At 39.8% G+C, this 19,623-nt stretch overlaps 2 non-coding genes across 2 annotated transcripts; both read right to left on the reverse strand.

Annotated features, from left to right (window-relative positions):
- Positions 1 to 13,626: 13,626 nt before the first annotated feature.
- Positions 13,627 to 13,739, reverse strand: Trnal-caa (transfer RNA leucine (anticodon CAA)). The gene is made up of 2 exons: positions 13,702 to 13,739; positions 13,627 to 13,672 (listed from the first exon to the last, which is right to left on the reverse strand). It is a non-coding gene; the product is annotated as a tRNA-Leu (tRNA).
- Positions 13,740 to 15,439: 1,700 nt separating this feature from the next.
- Positions 15,440 to 15,552, reverse strand: Trnal-caa (transfer RNA leucine (anticodon CAA)). Its single transcript has 2 exons — positions 15,515 to 15,552; positions 15,440 to 15,485 (listed from the first exon to the last, which is right to left on the reverse strand). It is a non-coding gene; the product is annotated as a tRNA-Leu (tRNA).
- Positions 15,553 to 19,623: the final 4,071 nt, after the last annotated feature.

Here is a 19,623-nt window from a genome sequence, read left to right on the forward strand (position 1 = left end):
ACAAAGTTATTTAAATAAATTTATTTCCCATAATAATTTTGCATCTCTATCATATATTAGTATAAAAGTTTACTAACAACTTGAAATTCGTTTCCTTTTTCACACTGTTTTCCCGATTGCATCATGTTTTCCGAATCCAAATTGACATTGGATGGCAGATCTGTGCAGAGTGTGAACAGGTTTTGTTTTATTAGATATATATTTTTACATACAGATTTCAAATCACATCATAAGTAGTCTTGATCTAGAACAGTTTTGAGGTTATAATCGCCAAGAAAGAACTTAAAGGTCTAAAAGCAGAAAGATCTCCTTTTCGACCGAGTTGGATCTTGTCAGCTTCGATGCATTAGATGTTAAAATTAGTCATGTACTTTCGCCTTGCAAACTATAGTCTGCCAGTCGTTCATCATTGTTGCTTCTGACGTTGTTTATGCAAGAACACATCGGTGCTGTTATGTTTTAAAATGATCAAGATGGTATATTTTGCTGTATTAGATACCAATATGAAGAACCACACTCTACACAAACTCATATAGACAACGAAATTGTATTAAATAATTTAACATGTTACAGTTGTAATATTTTAATAAAATCTAAGGCGGCGAACTGGCAGAAACGTTAGCACGCCGGCCGAAATGCTTACCGGTATTTTGTCTCCTTTACGTTCCGAGTTCAAATTTCCCCAAGGTCTACTTTGCCTTTCATCCTTTCGGAGTCGATAAATTAAGTACCAGTTGCGTACCGTAGTCGGTCTAATCTACTGGCTCCCTCCACAAAAATTTCGGGCCTTTTGTTTAGAGCAGAAAAGAATATTTTAACAAAATCTAAGGTGGCGAGCTGTCAGAATCGTTAGCACGCTGGACAAAATGCTTTGCGGCATTTTGCCCATCTTTACGCTCTGAGTTCAAATGCCACCAAGGTTGACTTTGCCTTTCATCCTTTCAGGATCAATAAAAGTTGAAGACGGATTGATGTAATCAACTTATTCCCTCCCCAATACCTGCTGCTCTTGTGCCAAAATTTGAAACCGATATTTCAGTAAAATCTTATAGAAATTAATACCTAACTTTGGAGAGGGAAACATGTGTTCCCAGTGTGATGTTATTATTCGCCTATCAAGAGAGAGATACTTGTTTTGATCTTTGTCAGTGTGATCATCATTTTCGACCTTAAGTTGTAGTGAAACAACGCTTAGCATTTAAGAAATTCATGTGAAAATCTTTGCTGTTATTTTGCTATTCACAATTTGAGTTTTGTATTTGTTTTTGTGTCCTTTATATTGACATTGACATTTTAATTAAATTCTAGAAATAAGAAATATACAAATGTTCTATATTAATTAATAGTACTGTAGGCTGAATATTCAATGTCTTTTGTTTGAACACAGCGAAGAGTAGCAATGGCATAGGTAAGTACTTTCCGCTTTATTTCGTCCATCGAATACCAGTTGTCCACGTGACCCGCCAGAGTGAAGGTGTAATTCCCTATCTAGAGCAAAGGGTATTCTGGTCCACGAACATGGGCGTGGGTTCGAGTTCCAGTTCCAACTTGTATTTTCCCATCTACGCATTCTCCACTTATTTGTATAAACTGACTAATTTCGTTTTCATTTTCACAAACTGTTCTCGTAAATGTATTTTTTGTTTTCCACTTTCGGATCGGTATATGCTCACAAATTCGGCAATATATGATAACAAAATAAAGATCATGTCTTATGATTAAATATTTATCTTTGTACTTCCTAACACCAAATCCCACTATGTGTAACCTTACTCCGTCACTGGATCGTGTATCTCTATATTTAAATCTTATTCGTTAATGTATAATTTCTTTGTATTTCATGTCTAGTTAATTTTTGGCGATATTTTGCCATGTTAGAGGATTTATTTCAAAACGGGGGCACCAGTTTTCATTTATGTTTTATGTAGTGTTTTTGGTACCGAAAGACTTTCAAACTTCGTATACTTATCTATTTTGTGTTATAGAACAGAAAAAAATTTTTGTATTCGAATTTATTTCATGTAAAAAATTGTCTTATTTCGATAATTTCTACTAATCACTGACGTCTATTCAGTTGAAAACAGTTAGCGCTGTAACGGTGTATATTGTATTAATCCCCTAACCCTAACCCTAACCCTAACTAGACTGTTAACCCTAACCCTAACCCTAACCCTAACCCTAAAACTAACCCTAACTCTAGAATCCGAACTCTAAAATTGTTACACACATAGATACGCACAGCGTAATTTATTATATAAACAATATATGCGTATAAATTACGATTAAACCGGATGAAATATGTCACAGGGAATAACATTTTTATGACCGCCCAGCAGTAACTCTATTGAGCTGAATAGACGTCAGTGATTGGTTGAAATTACAGAAATACGACAACTTTAACATGGAATAACTTGCGATGTACGTTTTTTTTGTTAAGAAGACTAAGAGTAAAAGATGTTTTATATGACACATTCTACCAGTGTCCCAAGTTTCAAAGTGTTTCGTTAGTGTTTCGTTAAGAAAATACTGGTGCCCCCGTTTTGAAATACATCCATGTTAGACACTGATAAGAGGAACCAATCTCCACACAGCATTAAAAAGATATCAAAATTATAAAAAGCGTTCCACGTTAACAACTAGATGAGTGCTCCAGTTGTAGAGAAATTCTGTAGAGGAATATGTTATGTCTATAATCATGAAGCCTCGGTGCTGAGGTTACATGGTCTTTAGACGTATACCTCATTATTCTACAGGATTTCTAATGTCTCAGCAACAGGGTCTAACAGGGCTGTAAGTACTTTGGTTGCTATGGTGGAGTACATGCGTAGCTATTCCATCAGTCATTAGTTAAAGCTCTCTGGTTTACGGCCAGTGTGATCCGATGCAATATTCCCATTTGTACAAGGAGCTATAATACATCACTTAAATCAGTGCTTCTTAACATTTTATTTCTTTTTGTAACACCTCTCTTTTAAGTAGTTGTTATGCCTCGCACTGGAGGCGCTATGGCCTAGTGGTTAGGGCAGCGGACTCGCGGTCATAGGATCGCGGTTTCGATTCCCAGACCGGGCATTGTGAGTGTTTATTGAGCGAAAACACCTAATGCTCCACAAGGCTCCGGCAGGGGGTGGTGGCGAACCCTGTTGTACTCTTTCACCACAACTTTCTCTCACTCTTTCTTCCTGTTTCTGTTGTGCCTGTAATTCAAAGGTTCAGCCTTGTCACACTGTGTCACGCTGAATATCCCCGAGAACTACGTTAAGGGTACACGTGTCTGTGGAGTGCTCAGCCACTTGCACGTTAATTTCACGAGCAGGCTGTTCCGTTGATCGGATCAACTGGAACTATCGACGTCGTAAGCGACGGAGTGCCAACAACAATGCTTCGCACTCACCTAAGTGTCAAGTGCGTTACCACGACTAAAATAACTTAACATGGATGTTAATTTATAAATTTTACTCAAAATATGGATTGTATTAGCTTTTAACTGCTGTCTTCTAATGCCCAGCAAAGTTCTTGGGGGCGGTACCGCCCACGTTGAGAACCTCTGACTTAACTATTTATGACAGTTTATGACTTATGTATATATCAATACACGCATTCATCGTATGGTGGGGCAGGAATTGTAATCTGGTGTAAAGTGGACTTGTTTGTTTTCTTCGGTGGAGAGGAAGAGATAGGAAGTGGTTAGGGCAAAGGAAAGGAGAAAGTTGTCGGAGGGATGGGGGTGAAAAGCGGTCTCGAGAAGGTGCCGCCGCTACCATATTCTATCTGTACTATATTCTGTTAGAATTAGTAGCCCCAAACCTCCCTCAAATTGATACAAGAAATCCTTGATCTCTAATATCACTTATACTGCCTTCTCCCAATTCCTCCTACCATCATTACCACAACCTCCATCGCCACAGTTGCACTGTGTCCACACCACCAGCATCTCAATCAACATCGCTACACACTCTCCTCATATTATTATCTGCACCACTGGGATCGCATTCTCTCCCTCTATATATATGCACTACAGTCACAATTTTTAGCACCTTAACGCTACGTCAGTACCACCAGTTACACCACTAGCTCTACTACCAGTTCCATCACCACCGTTCCAGATCCCCACTCCACCATCAACAGCACCAGCGCTATCGCCGCCATCACCACCATCACGAAGAAGACAACGACGGTGACCGCCGCCGCCACCGCCGCCGCCGCCGCCACCGCCGCCGCCGCCACCACCGCCGCCGCCGCCACCGCCGCCGCCGCCGCCGCCGCCGCCGCCGCCGCCGCCGCCACCGCCGCCACCAACACCAAGGCGCCGAGAAACACAATTTTGGAACGCTTGTTTTGTTCTTTTGATGAGCATTTCCCGAGGCTTCAGACGCCAGAAGAGAAAAAAGAACAGAGTAGCGCGTGCTCACACAGTGACAGGAACGCAGTGGCTGTAAACGTCACAAAGACGGCGATTACAGCTAATAAAAGCCCTCTCACCACCACCACCACCGCCGCCACCACCACCACCACCACCAACAACAACAACAAAAACAACAACAGCAAGGACGCAAATTTATCGGCCGTCAGCACCGACACCATCACCTGTTCAACAAACTCTGCTGCCACTACCACCACCTTTGAACCCGGCAGTACCAACACCAACATAAACAAAAATATTCCAAAGGACATGTCCGCCAGCACAACAAAAACAAATTTCGCCGATGCTATAAAGGAAAAAAGGAAAACAACAACAAATTAAAAACACAAAATCCCTTCTTACGAAAGAAGGCGATGATGTTAAAATAAATATACCAAAAGAAATTATAGAACAAAAAAACAAAAAATGCATTATTTATAAACTGGTAAACACAAAACCAGACGTGCAGAAAATTTTAGCACAGAAAAGATCGAGATGTGCCTTAAACCCGTATGGGCTCATCAAGAGCATGTCACGTGGGGATGGAAATTTGCCACGGTACAGGTGCGCTTCATAAATGAAAATTTAGCGAAGCAAATTTCGACACTCTCTCTCCGCACAGATAACTTGGTGATGATACCGAGTTATCTTGGACAGAGAGTGACCAAAGTAATTATAAAGAACGTGCCATCAGAAGTGGACACCCAATGGGTAGTATCGGCCGTATGCCTCGAAATGGAGGAGGCAAATATTTTGGAGATTACGGTTGTAGAGGAAAAGAACAGTAGGGGGGGGGAATCTGTCTCGAGAGTCAATACGTACAGGAGCGGCGACAGGGGGCATCCCTGATGGACCGAACGTGCAATGTCGAAAGGTCCCGATAGACATCCATTGACGCGAACAACCGAACGGATGCCTGTGTATAAGGCAGCCATCCAGCCGCGGAAAACGGGACCGAAGCCGGCCGCTTCGAGGACGGCCTCCAAGTATCGATGGTCCACCCTATCGAACGCTTTCGATTGATCCAAATTGATCAGGGCCCCACCCATGCCAGGTTCTTAACTACCCTCTCTATGATGTAGCGCATCAGATGGAGGTTGTCATGGATGCTCCGGCCCGGCACGGCGCACGTCTGCTCCGTGCCGACCAGTTTCTCGATGACAAGCGCCAACCGCTTGGCTAACACCTTGGCCAAAATTTTCAAGTCTGCATTGAGCAGAGTGAGGGGCCTAAAGTTATCTATGGCGTCACCCTTGTTTGGATCTTTCTTCAGCAGCGTTACTGCTCCTCGGCTCACAAAACGGGGAATGCTCCCATTCTGCTGCCAGTTGCAGTACACGGCCGCCAAGACGTCTCCAAACAAGTCTGGCATACAGTTGTAAAGCTCGTAGGGCAGACCATCCAAGCCCGGAAATTTTTCCGTCGAGCAACCCGCCATCGCGTCCCTCACCTCCTCCGCCGTGATGACCCCTTCGCAGCACTCCGCCTCTCTTGCCGAGAGTCCTGGCAAGCTGTGCAGGTAGGCACTAAAGTCCACCCTGCCTTCTCGCTCGCCACTCCCGAACAGTTGGGCAAAATGCCGCTGAAACGCCTCGCACATCTTGCTCGGCTCGAGCAATTCGCGACCCTGTTCGTCTACCAGAGACCGGATGGTGTCTCTGTTACCCCGCTGCGCCTCCGCCACCCGGGCCTCTCGCGCGGCTCCAACACCTTCATTCCTCAGAGTACGCATCCTTGCCCTGACAGCATACCCTTCGTGTTTAGCATTGAAGTGTTGGTCGAGGGCCAACCTCGCCGCTAAAACGTCGGATGCGATGCCACTTCGCAATGCCTCTTCTAACTTTATCACTAGCTCCCCCTCTACTCTGTTCCTCTCTACAGCTAGTGCCCTGCTATATCTTATTGCTTTCACCCTTACTGCTCTCTTGAGGGCAAACCACCATTTGTTGTTGACGATGGCTCCCGTCAAATCCCTCTTTACTAACGTGCTAATCCGGTCTCTGAAAACCTGTCTCGACGGGAAAGACGCGTTTAGTTTCCAGTAACCGGGACCCTGCCTATGTGCCTTATCTAAGTCTAGCGTACACGTCACAAGTTTGTGATCCGTGTAGCTGACTATGTAGAATTGTGGACATCCTAAACTATCTCTGTCTCTTGTCCTACACACTATCCTATCTAGATACGATCTCGACGACCCAATGCGGTTGCTCCAAGTCCACGTAGGCACATTTGGGTGGTCAAGTCGATACCTGTCAGACAACTGGAAGCGTCTGAGCAGGTCTCTGAGGCCTTTGCATCCCCTTCTAGTTTTGTCACTCCCCACGTAGTCTAGATGCGTGTCCAAGGTAGCATTCCAATCCCCCACTAAAAGTAAGGGACGAGACGTTCCCAGGAATACTTCTAGACGTCGAAAGAAGTCCGACCGACCTGTTAAAGGAGGCACATAAACTGCCAGCAGCCGAAAAGCGCCCCCATCGCTGCCGTCCACATCCAGGACAACCAGTCTACCCTCCGGGTCCGTAAATATCGTCTTTACTTGGAGATCCAGACTCTTGCGAAAAAGAACCGCCGTGCCACTACCGCCCATCTTCGGAAGACAGGGAGAAAAATAAATGTTAAATTGTCCGCCAAACATGGACTTTAGGGCCCGTGGTTCATGGAGTCTGGTCTCACTAATGGCTATGATATACAAATTGTATGACTTGATGTCATTTAAGAGGTACCCTTGTTTCCAAGGGGACCCCAAGCCACGCACATTCACACAACCAATCTTCACCATGATTCTATTTATACGTGTGCTTTAAAGCACAAAAGGAAAGGAAAAGAGAGCTACTTACTGTTTGCAAGTTTTGTCTCCTCCTTGGGTTTTTCACCAAGGACGCTATTATATAATTTTTTGCATAAATATTTTTTGCATCCCCCTACCGCATTAGGGTAGAGGGATTTTATTTTGTGGTGCAATGCTGGTGTAATATGGTATATCTGTATGTGTTTTGGCGGTGTTGTAAGTGGGTGGTTGTTTGTTTTAATGTCATTGTTTGTAATGTTTGTTTTTGAGTTGATGTATTTCATCAACTCTGTGTTGGTAGTGTTTATCGCTGTGAGCATTGTTTTTTGCATATTATTATTGGTGTTAGGAGTATTTTCGGGAGATGTGAATCTCCCTGCTTTGTTTGTGTCTTTATTTTGTTTTGTTTTCTTCTTACTGCGCTTCCTCTTTCCTTTCGTAGCTATTTGCCACTCCTCCACACTCTCTTCATCCGATGAGAATTCTGAGGAGTCAGAAAGAGGTAACGGCAAATTTTGTGCGTCTGTGTGTGTTTCTGTGAGTGTTTGTGTTGCTGTTTTTGTTGGTGTTGGCTGCTTGTTATTTGTGTGTGTTGTATGTGATATGGGGGAGGGAGAGGCAGTCTTGGAATTTTCTTTTTTTTGCTCTTCTGTTTTTGCAGTTTCTGTTGTCTTTTCTGTTGTGGTTATTGCTGATATTTCTGTTGTTGTTTTTTGTGTTGCTGGTGGTATTGGTAGTAAAGTTTTTCTGTTGGGGGTATTTGGTAGTTGCTTCTGTTGTTGCTGTTGTTGTTTTTGTTTAGCGGCCAGTGGGCAGTCATTTTTCAGATGTGCCTCGCTGTTGCATAAGTAACAGCGAGGCCGCCTGCCCTCTACCACCACATACAGCTTGTGGTCCTCCGCCAGTCTAATGTTTGGAGGAATCTTCCGTGAAGCCTCCTCCGTGATGTGGAGAAGGATTTCCAGATTCCCCCCCACAGTTCTTTTCCTCTACAACCGTAATCTCCAAAATATTTGCCTCCTCCATTTCGAGGCATACGGCCGATACTACCCATTGGGTGTCCACTTCTGATGGCACGTTCTTTATAATTACTTTGGTCACTCTTTGTCCAAGATAACTCGGTATCATCACCAAGTTATCTGTGCGGAGAGAGAGTGTCGAAATTTGCTTCGCTAAATTTTCATTTATGAAGCGCACCTGTACCGTGGCAAATTTCCGTCCCCACGTGACATGCTCTTGATGAGCCCATACGAGTTTAAGGCACATCTCGATCTTTTCTGTGCTAAAATTTTCTGCACGTCTGGTTTTTGTGTTTACCAGTTTATAAATAATGCATTTTTTGTTTTTTTTGTTCTATAATTTCTTTTGGTATATTTATTTTAACATCATCGCCTTCTTTCGTAAGAAGGGATTTTGTGTTTTTAATTTGTTGTTGTTTTCCTTTTTTCCTTTATAGCATCGGCGAAATTTGTTTTTGTTGTGCTGGCGGACATGTCCTTTGGAATATTTTTGTTTATGTTGGTGTTGGTACTGCCGGGTTCAAAGGTGGTGGTAGTGGCAGCAGAGTTTGTTGAACAGGTGATGGTGTCGGTGCTGACGGCCGATAAATTTGCGTCGTTGCTGTTGTTGTTTTTGTTGTTGTTGTTGTTGGTGGTGGTGGTGGTGGCGGCGGTGGTGGTGGCGGCGGTGGTGGTGGTGGTGGTGAGAGGGCTGTTATTAGCTGTAATCGCCGTCTTTGTGACGTTTACAGCCACTGCGTTCCTGTCACTGTGTGAGCACGCGCTACTCTGTTCTTTTTTCTCTTCTGGCGTCTGAAGCCTCGGGAAATGCTCATCAAAAGAACAAAACAAGCGTTCCAAAATTGTGTTTCTCGGCGCCTTGGTGTTGGTGGCGGCGGTGGCGGCGGCGGCGGCGGCGGCGGCGGCGGCGGCGGTGGCGGCGGCGGCGGTGGCGGCGGCGGCGGCGGTGGCGGCGGCGGTCACCGTCGTTGTCTTCTTCGTGATGGTGGTGATGGCGGCGATAGCGCTGGTGCTGTTGATGGTGGAGTGGGGATCTGGAACGGTGGTGATGGAACTGGTAGTAGAGCTAGTGGTGTAACTGGTGGTACTGACGTAGCGTTAAGGTGCTAAAAATTGTGACTGTAGTGCATATATATAGAGGGAGAGAATGCGATCCCAGTGGTGCAGATAATAATATGAGGAGAGTGTGTAGCGATGTTGATTGAGATGCTGGTGGTGTGGACACAGTGCAACTGTGGCGATGGAGGTTGTGGTAATGATGGTAGGAGGAATTGGGAGAAGGCAGTATAAGTGATATTAGAGATCAAGGATTTCTTGTATCAATTTGAGGGAGGTTTGGGGCTACTAATTCTAACAGAATATAGTACAGATAGAATATGGTAGCGGCGGCACCTTCTCGAGACCGCTTTTCACCCCCATCCCTCCGACAACTTTCTCCTTTCCTTTGCCCTAACCACTTCCTATCTCTTCCTCTCCACCGAAGAAAACAAACAAGTCCACTTTACACCAGATTACAATTCCTGCCCCACCATACGATGAATGCGTGTATTGATATATACATAAGTCATAAACTGTCATAAATAGTTAAGTCAGAGGTTCTCAACGTGGGCGGTACCGCCCCCAAGAACTTTGCTGGGCATTAGAAGACAGCAGTTAAAAGCTAATACAATCCATATTTTGAGTAAAATTTATAAATTAACATCCATGTTAAGTTATTTTAGTCGTGGTAACGCACTTGACACTTAGGTGAGTGCGAAGCATTGTTGTTGGCACTCCGTCGCTTACGACGTCGATAGTTCCAGTTGATCCGATCAACGGAACAGCCTGCTCGTGAAATTAACGTGCAAGTGGCTGAGCACTCCACAGACACGTGTACCCTTAACGTAGTTCTCGGGGATATTCAGCGTGACACAGTGTGACAAGGCTGAACCTTTGAATTACAGGCACAACAGAAACAGGAAGAAAGAGTGAGAGAAAGTTGTGGTGAAAGAGTACAACAGGGTTCGCCACCACCCCCTGCCGGAGCCTTGTGGAGCATTAGGTGTTTTCGCTCAATAAACACTCACAATGCCCGGTCTGGGAATCGAAACCGCGATCCTATGACCGCGAGTCCGCTGCCCTAACCACTAGGCCATAGCGCCTCCAGTGCGAGGCATAACAACTACTTAAAAGAGAGGTGTTACAAAAAGAAATAAAATGTTAAGAAGCACTGATTTAAGTGATGTATTATAGCTCCTTGTACAAATGGGAATATTGCATCGGATCACACTGGCCGTAAACCAGAGAGCTTTAACTAATGACTGATGGAATAGCTACGCATGTACTCCACCATAGCAACCAAAGTACTTACAGCCCTGTTAGACCCTGTTGCTGAGACATTAGAAATCCTGTAGAATAATGAGGTATACGTCTAAAGACCATGTAACCTCAGCACCGAGGCTTCATGATTATAGACATAACATATTCCTCTACAGAATTTCTCTACAACTGGAGCACTCATCTAGTTGTTAACGTGGAACGCTTTTTATAATTTTGATATCTTTTTAATGCTGTGTGGAGATTGGTTCCTCTTATCAGTGTCTAACATGGATGTATTTCAAAACGGGGGCACCAGTATTTTCTTAACGAAACACTAACGAAACACTTTGAAACTTGGGACACTGGTAGAATGTGTCATATAAAACATCTTTTACTCTTAGTCTTCTTAACAAAAAAAACGTACATCGCAAGTTATTCCATGTTAAAGTTGTCGTATTTCTGTAATTTCAACCAATCACTGACGTCTATTCAGCTCAATAGAGTTACTGCTGGGCGGTCATAAAAATGTTATTCCCTGTGACATATTTCATCCGGTTTAATCGTAATTTATACGCATATATTGTTTATATAATAAATTACGCTGTGCGTATCTATGTGTGTAACAATTTTAGAGTTCGGATTCTAGAGTTAGGGTTAGTTTTAGGGTTAGGGTTAGGGTTAGGGTTAGGGTTAACAGTCTAGTTAGGGTTAGGGTTAGGGTTAGGGGATTAATACAATATACACCGTTACAGCGCTAACTGTTTTCAACTGAATAGACGTCAGTGATTAGTAGAAATTATCGAAATAAGACAATTTTTTACATGAAATAAATTCGAATACAAAAATTTTTTTCTGTTCTATAACACAAAATAGATAAGTATACGAAGTTTGAAAGTCTTTCGGTACCAAAAACACTACATAAAACATAAATGAAAACTGGTGCCCCCGTTTTGAAATAAATCCTCTAACATGGCAAAATATCGCCAAAAATTAACTAGACATGAAATACAAAGAAATTATACATTAACGAATAAGATTTAAATATAGAGATACACGATCCAGTGACGGAGTAAGGTTACACATAGTGGGATTTGGTGTTAGGAAGTACAAAGATAAATATTTAATCATAAGACATGATCTTTATTTTGTTATCATATATTGCCGAATTTGTGAGCATATACCGATCCGAAAGTGGAAAACAAAAAATACATTTACGAGAACAGTTTGTGAAAATGAAAACGAAATTAGTCAGTTTATACAAATAAGTGGAGAATGCGTAGATGGGAAAATACAAGTTGGAACTGGAACTCGAACCCACGCCCATGTTCGTGGACCAGAATACCCTTTGCTCTAGATAGGGAATTACACCTTCACTCTGGCGGGTCACGTGGACAACTGGTATTCGATGGACGAAATAAAGCGGAAAGTACTTACCTATGCCATTGCTACTCTTCGCTGTGTTCAAACAAAAGACATTGAATATTCAGCCTACAGTACTATTAATTAATATAGAACATTTGTATATTTCTTATTTCTAGAATTTAATTAAAATGTCAATGTCAATATAAAGGACACAAAAACAAATACAAAACTCAAATTGTGAATAGCAAAATAACAGCAAAGATTTTCACATGAATTTCTTAAATGCTAAGCGTTGTTTCACTACAACTTAAGGTCGAAAATGATGATCACACTGACAAAGATCAAAACAAGTATCTCTCTCTTGATAGGCGAATAATAACATCACACTGGGAACACATGTTTCCCTCTCCAAAGTTAGGTATTAATTTCTATAAGATTTTACTGAAATATCGGTTTCAAATTTTGGCACAAGAGCAGCAGGTATTGGGGAGGGAATAAGTTGATTACATCAATCCGTCTTCAACTTTTATTGATCCTGAAAGGATGAAAGGCAAAGTCAACCTTGGTGGCATTTGAACTCAGAGCGTAAAGATGGGCAAAATGCCGCAAAGCATTTTGTCCAGCGTGCTAACGATTCTGACAGCTCGCCACCTTAGATTTTGTTAAAATATTCTTTTCTGCTCTAAACAAAAGGCCCGAAATTTTTGTGGAGGGAGCCAGTAGATTAGACCGACTACGGTACGCAACTGGTACTTAATTTATCGACTCCGAAAGGATGAAAGGCAAAGTAGACCTTGGGGAAATTTGAACTCGGAACGTAAAGGAGACAAAATACCGGTAAGCATTTCGGCCGGCGTGCTAACGTTTCTGCCAGTTCGCCGCCTTAGATTTTATTAAAATATTACAACTGTAACATGTTAAATTATTTAATACAATTTCGTTGTCTATATGAGTTTGTGTAGAGTGTGGTTCTTCATATTGGTATCTAATACAGCAAAATATACCATCTTGATCATTTTAAAACATAACAGCACCGATGTGTTCTTGCATAAACAACGTCAGAAGCAACAATGATGAACGACTGGCAGACTATAGTTTGCAAGGCGAAAGTACATGACTAATTTTAACATCTAATGCATCGAAGCTGACAAGATCCAACTCGGTCGAAAAGGAGATCTTTCTGCTTTTAGACCTTTAAGTTCTTTCTTGGCGATTATAACCTCAAAACTGTTCTAGATCAAGACTACTTATGATGTGATTTGAAATCTGTATGTAAAAATATATATCTAATAAAACAAAACCTGTTCACACTCTGCACAGATCTGCCATCCAATGTCAATTTGGATTCGGAAAACATGATGCAATCGGGAAAACAGTGTGAAAAAGGAAACGAATTTCAAGTTGTTAGTAAACTTTTATACTAATATATGATAGAGATGCAAAATTATTATGGGAAATAAATTTATTTAAATAACTTTGTCATACATATATATATATTCTTACATACAGTGTTTCTATATATATCTGAAATCAGGATGTAAAGTGATAAATATTCAATTATAAGAAATGTTTCTCCATTCTGTCACATTGACGCACCAAATCTATCAAACAATACCTATTCGAAAGCGGGGAGAACAAAGTACATTTACGTTCACAGTTTATGAAACTGAGAGGAAAATTAATAAAAACATATATCAATTACATAATAGAGTCGGAAAATATGTGGAAGAGTAAAATAAATAATAAAAGAATGCGGTTGTCAGGAGTGGGATTCGAACCCACGCCCACATTCGTGGAACAGAATACTCTACGCTCTGGTTAAGGAATAATACCTTGAGTCTGGCGCCTTAGACCACTCGGCCATCCTGACAACTGATGATAATGGAATAGATTTAAATTGAAATGTGCTCGATGGACTACTATTCCGCATATCATGTTCATGTACTTTAAATAGAATGTAGATGGCGAGACACAGACATGTAAACAAATATCAAATACAATTTGTGATTAGCAAATTAACTACTAAGTTTTTCGATGCAAATTATTATCACGTCTTAATTTACCAGGTGGTACTTAAAAGTCCATGGCTTTGATTAAAAGAAAATACAGGTGTGTCAATTATGAAAAATAACATTCATCATATCCCCCTCTCAGATTTTCACACTTATTGCAGCGGTCCTTCAGTTTTTCCAAGCCCTGTAAAAAAACTCGGAAGGTAGAGCTTCCAAAAAAGCCTTTCACGGTACCTTTAATGCTAGAAACGTTTCAGCATCTGTCGTAAAATCGAAAATGATCATCAATAACATTGATGGAAATCAAAGTGTAACTTTCTGTTGACGAATTTAACAGCGTTCTCAGAACTCATTTTTCTTCCTATAATTATCTACCTGCTTTTCTAAACTTTCATAACCATAATACCCAAGGCCGGATTAAAACCCATAGAGGCTCTAAGCACTTAAAAGATTTCTGTGCCTCCATCTATATGTGATTCAAAATATAAACAATAATAAACTACAAAATAAATTTCTCTTGAATTGGCCTAACGTCTTTAAATGGGGAAATGCAAACTCAGAAAAAACGACTTGATAGACAATTAACCCATTCAAAAATCATTATCTCAGTGATAGCAGATGACTGATTCTAAATGAATCGTAATTGGTAAGACTAAATTAAATCAGAAAGGTAATCCTTCTGTTTATAGACTCATCACTTCTTTACGGAGAATCATAATCTCGAAAGTATATTTCAGTATGGTTACATTTGAAGTAAGGATAGATATTTGGAAATTAGATATTGGCAACGGTGGCAGTATTATTACCGAATAGCAACATTTATATCCTACTTAACGTGGATTTACTATAGTATTCACGTTGAGAAAGTTTCTCGTATATGTGTCTTGTGTATAAAAAACACAACGATATCCAGAGCAGACGAGAATTGTCAAGCACTGGTAACGAACACTTGTATCACGTCATTTCAGTGTGACTTACATTTCATCAGTCTCGCAGAGTGAATACTGTTTGCTGTATTACGGCTCTCCTATAATACACCCGCGTTAAGTAGGACATAAAGATTGCCATTCTGTAATAATGCTGCTTCCGCCGCTAATATCTAACGTTTAACGGGCCGGCCTGTCGGCTATTAGCGACACCAGTGGCTGAATACACAGTAGTGTATATATTTATCGTAAGAGAGATTTGGTCAACATGCCGTGTTGGCGCTTGACAATTCTCATATGCTACCGATATCTCTGTGTTATTCTGCACTTGACGTATATCTAAGAGACTTTCTCACGGTGATTACTCCGGTATTGTGGTGCTCCTGTGATACATTTACGTTAAAAAGGAGACAAAAATTACCATAGATATATGTAATTATGAGACATGCTTCTTCCTTTTGTCACCATATGGCATCGAATACGTCAAACAATGCCGATTCGAAAACAGAAAGCGAAATATATTCACGAAAACAGTTTATGAGACTGAGAGAGAAATAAATAAGTAAATATATAAAACAAAAAGACCCAGAAGATATCCAGAAGAGAAAAATAGACCAATAAAAAGTAATTGCTGTCAGGAGTGGGATTCGAACCCACGACCACATTCGTGGACCAGAATACTCAACGTTCTGGTTAAGGAATTATATCTTGAGTCTGGCGCCTTAGACCACTCGGCCATCCTGACAACTGGTACCTACGCAATAAATTTTAATTGGAATGTGTTTGACAATGTCACAACTGTACTGTCTATATTTTAACCAATAGAATATATATTTGAACTATTATTCCAGACATCATGTTCATATAATATAAATAGAGGATCTTTTTGGTCTGACAGGCAACATTTTTTTATGTAGTGTTTTTTGTACCGAAACACTTTCAAACTTCGAATACTTGTATATTTTGTGTTATAGAACAGATAAAAAAATTTTACATTCGAAGTTATTTCATGTAAAAAATTGTCGTATTTCTGTAATTTCAACCAATCACTGACGTCTATTGAGGTGAAAACAATTACGCCATGGAATGTAAACAACGTTGTCAGGGGATCCTTTCCCTTGAATAAAATTAGTGCCGTTGTTTGTCAACAAAAACTATCCGTTGCCAACAACAACTATCAGCGGAATATATTTCGTTTGTCACTGTTATTTATGACATCGTTCGTGCGTTTGTACTGATTTTAGCTTTAGTGTTTTAGGGTTAAGGTTCTGGTTTTAGAGTTAGGGTTAGTTTTAGGATTACGGTTAGGGTTATGATTATTTTTGCCATGACCTTAACCCTAACCCTAAAACCCTAAACCCTTACTAGGGAATAATGATATAATTAAACAGGGAATAACACTCTTAACACCGGTAAAAATTATTGTTTATAAAAAGAGCAGTAACTGTATTCAGCTGAATAGGCGTTAGTGATTGGTTGAAATTACAGAAATACGACAACTTTAACATGAAATAACTTATTAAAAAGTAATTTTTGTTAAGTACTTGTGGCTATGGCGAAAGAATGTATCTGGTGGACGCGTCTGAAAGGATTAGAGACAAACACTTTCCTCTCTGGTCAATCTCTCATCAACTTTTTCAAGTATCACTTGAAAAGGAAGGTGAGAGTAGAGAGGCAAGTGTTGTCTAGCAACTGTTTCGAAAAAAGATGGATACATGTAGCAAGAATGGCACGTATAAATGACGAAGCCACCTTGATCATGATTCTATAAAACGGTAAACCTAGAGAGTTACTTATTTTTTTTTTCCTTTCGTAAATAAAAGTGTGTAATGTAATTTGTGACATTAAAATGACAGAGGTTACCGTGGTCTTTTCGTAGGTTTTTCTTTCCACGGATAACCTCCCCATTTCTTGGGAATTTTCTGTATTATTTCGTAGTTTTTGTAAATACCCCAAACGTTTTGCGATGTTTTGTCTACTGTGGTTTCACATTTACAAAACAATAATAGAATGTGGCTGAAGAGAATTTGCGCCGGTTTTTCCCTGCACAAAAATTCCGTCATTAGATCTTTATGGATTATATTTAAACATCATTCGTTAAGTCATAATTCTTTACGTATTCTATCATTTTTGTTGGTAGACATAGAAGTAATACGGAATATTTTACTATGTTAGACACCAATAAGAGAAACGAAAATCTACAATAGACAGAAAGATATGTGGAAATTCCATGAAAAACATTAGCGTCTTTTGGTGGTGAAAGTGTAGAAAAAAATTCAAATTTATATTTAATTTGTGAGTAGTTAACGTGTTCTCAGTACGATGTTGTTGGTGGAAGATTTGTTAGTCAGTAGAAAGATACATTTTGATTTCTGTCATTGTTTCGACTTTACCTTATTGCTAACCAACGTACGGGACTTGATAATAATTTACATTGGAAAACTCGGTGGTTAATTTGTTAATCACAAGTTATATTTGACATTTGTTTGCATGTATCCTGTCTCGCTATCTACATTCTATTTATAGTATGTAAACATGATATCTGGAATAGTAGTCCAAATATATATTTTTAATGTTTAAAATATAGAAAGTACGCCAGTAACATTGTTAAACACATTACAATTAAAATTTATGTCGTTATCGTCTATTGCCAGTATGGCCGAGTGGTCTAAGATTCCAGACTCAAAGAGTAATTCCTTAACCATGAATATAGGATATTCTGGTTCACGAACTTGGGCGTTGGTGCGAATCCCACTCTCGATAGCTATTTCTTCATTAAACTCTTCCACATGTTTTCCGGCTCGCATATATTGTTATTTAAATTTTCTCTCAGTCTCGGTGCACTATGGTGATAAATGTCTTCTTATCTATCCTCATACATACTGACTCCAAATCCCTCTATATATGAGCAAACTAAAATATACTTTCAAGGTTATGTTTCCTCGTAAGGAAGAGATGAATCTATAAATGGGACGTATTAACTTTCCAGCAACTTCGATTCATTTAGAATCAACCATCTACTCTCAGCGAGACCTTAATTTTTGAATCGGTTCTCAATATTACACTGTGTAAGACGATTTTTGTCCTTGGGTAGGAACTGTTATTTCCAATTTGCTTACCCCTACAAAGGATGAAAAATGGCTAATATTACCTTCAAACTTTGCTTTTGTTACATTTATTTAAATCCCAAAGAATCCTTCTCAACACGTGGCTATGATGCTCCCCCACTACTTCTGCTCATGATCAGGGATGCATATATTGTCAGCCACTAAGGGGCATGCTTAAGTTGTTAAGGCCAAGCAAATGACAAGCAAATATGTTGTATTTAGCAGAATATAAGCTGTCACGATACTTCTGCTTCAGCAGCTCAGCGCTGAATGTGTCTGAAATGTAATAGAAAATGGGTCAGTTTCAAAACATAGATGTCCAGATCGCAAGAGAAATGCTTGAAGAGAATAGTAGTAATTTTCTTTAGATGTCTAGACAAGCAAATAGAAAATAACACTTACTGACCAAAGACAAAATAAATAAATAAATAAATAAATAAATAAAATAAAACAAGAGAATAAAAAAAAAATTTGTTGCGGTTGATATATATATATATATATTATTGGATCGAATATACGTTCGCCCTTTTCACAAATATATATTAGAATAGCAGAGATACCCGGCCTTGCTCTTGATTAAAATAGTTTATTATTGTTTTACTTGTTTCGGTATTATAAACCCGATTTCATTCGGGTCTACGCGGGCCACATGTTAAAAGATGAGGAATTTTGCCCTAGAGCAAAATCAAATTGAGCAAACTCAAGTTGCTATGCAAACACGCTATCACTTTTAAGATAGGTGTGCAAATTTTCAGCCCAATCCCATCACATTTACTACACTTTTGCCAGCACAACTCCTTGTGAGACAACGTCCGTCCTTTTCACAAATATGTAGTAGACTTACAGAGATACCCGGCCTTGCTCGGGATTAAATTGGCATAGTTTTTCATTGTTTTACTTATAACCCGATTTCATTGTTTTACTATAACCCGATTTTATTCGGGTCTACACGGGCCACATATTAAAAAATGAGGAATTTTGCCCTAGAATCCACGCCTTTCAATTGAGCTAACTTAAAGTTGCCATGCAAACTCGCCAGCACTTTTGATATAGGTGTGCATATTTTCAGCTCAATCCGACCACATATGCACACATTGTATATATACATACGCATTAAATACGTATATGTACATATATACGCATTATATATATATATATATATATATATATATATATATATGCACGTATTATATAAGCATATGTTTTCACATTATATATATATATAACCATAGCTTTTGAGATATAGATTTCTAACCTAGTCCAGTCGCTTCCTCGCCTCATTTTACATGTCCCTGTAAATTTTCACCGCAATTCATTGTTAGCGCTGATCATTTTCGACCAACGTACAAACATTTGACAGTAATTTACATTGGAAAACTTGGTGGTTAATTTGTTAATCACAAATTATATTTGATATTTGTTTGCATGTATCCTGTTTCGGTCTCTACATTCTATTTAGCATCTTTTTGGTTTGACGGGCAACACTTGTTTTCTTAACGAAACACTTTCAAACTTGGGATACTGGTAGAATGTCATATAAAACATCTTTTTCTCTTAGCCTTCTTAACAAAAATTACTTCTTAATAAGTTATTTCATGTTAAAGTTGTCGTATTTCTGTAATTTCAACCAATCACTAACGCCTATTCAGCTGAATACAGTTACTGCTCTTTTTATAAACAATAATTTTTACCGGTGTTAAGAGTGTTAT

Source organism: Octopus bimaculoides, chromosome 1 (assembly GCF_046866305.1).
Source record: "Octopus bimaculoides isolate indiv1 chromosome 1, ASM4686630v1, whole genome shotgun sequence".
Classification (NCBI taxonomy): Eukaryota; Metazoa; Mollusca; class Cephalopoda; order Octopoda; family Octopodidae; genus Octopus; species Octopus bimaculoides.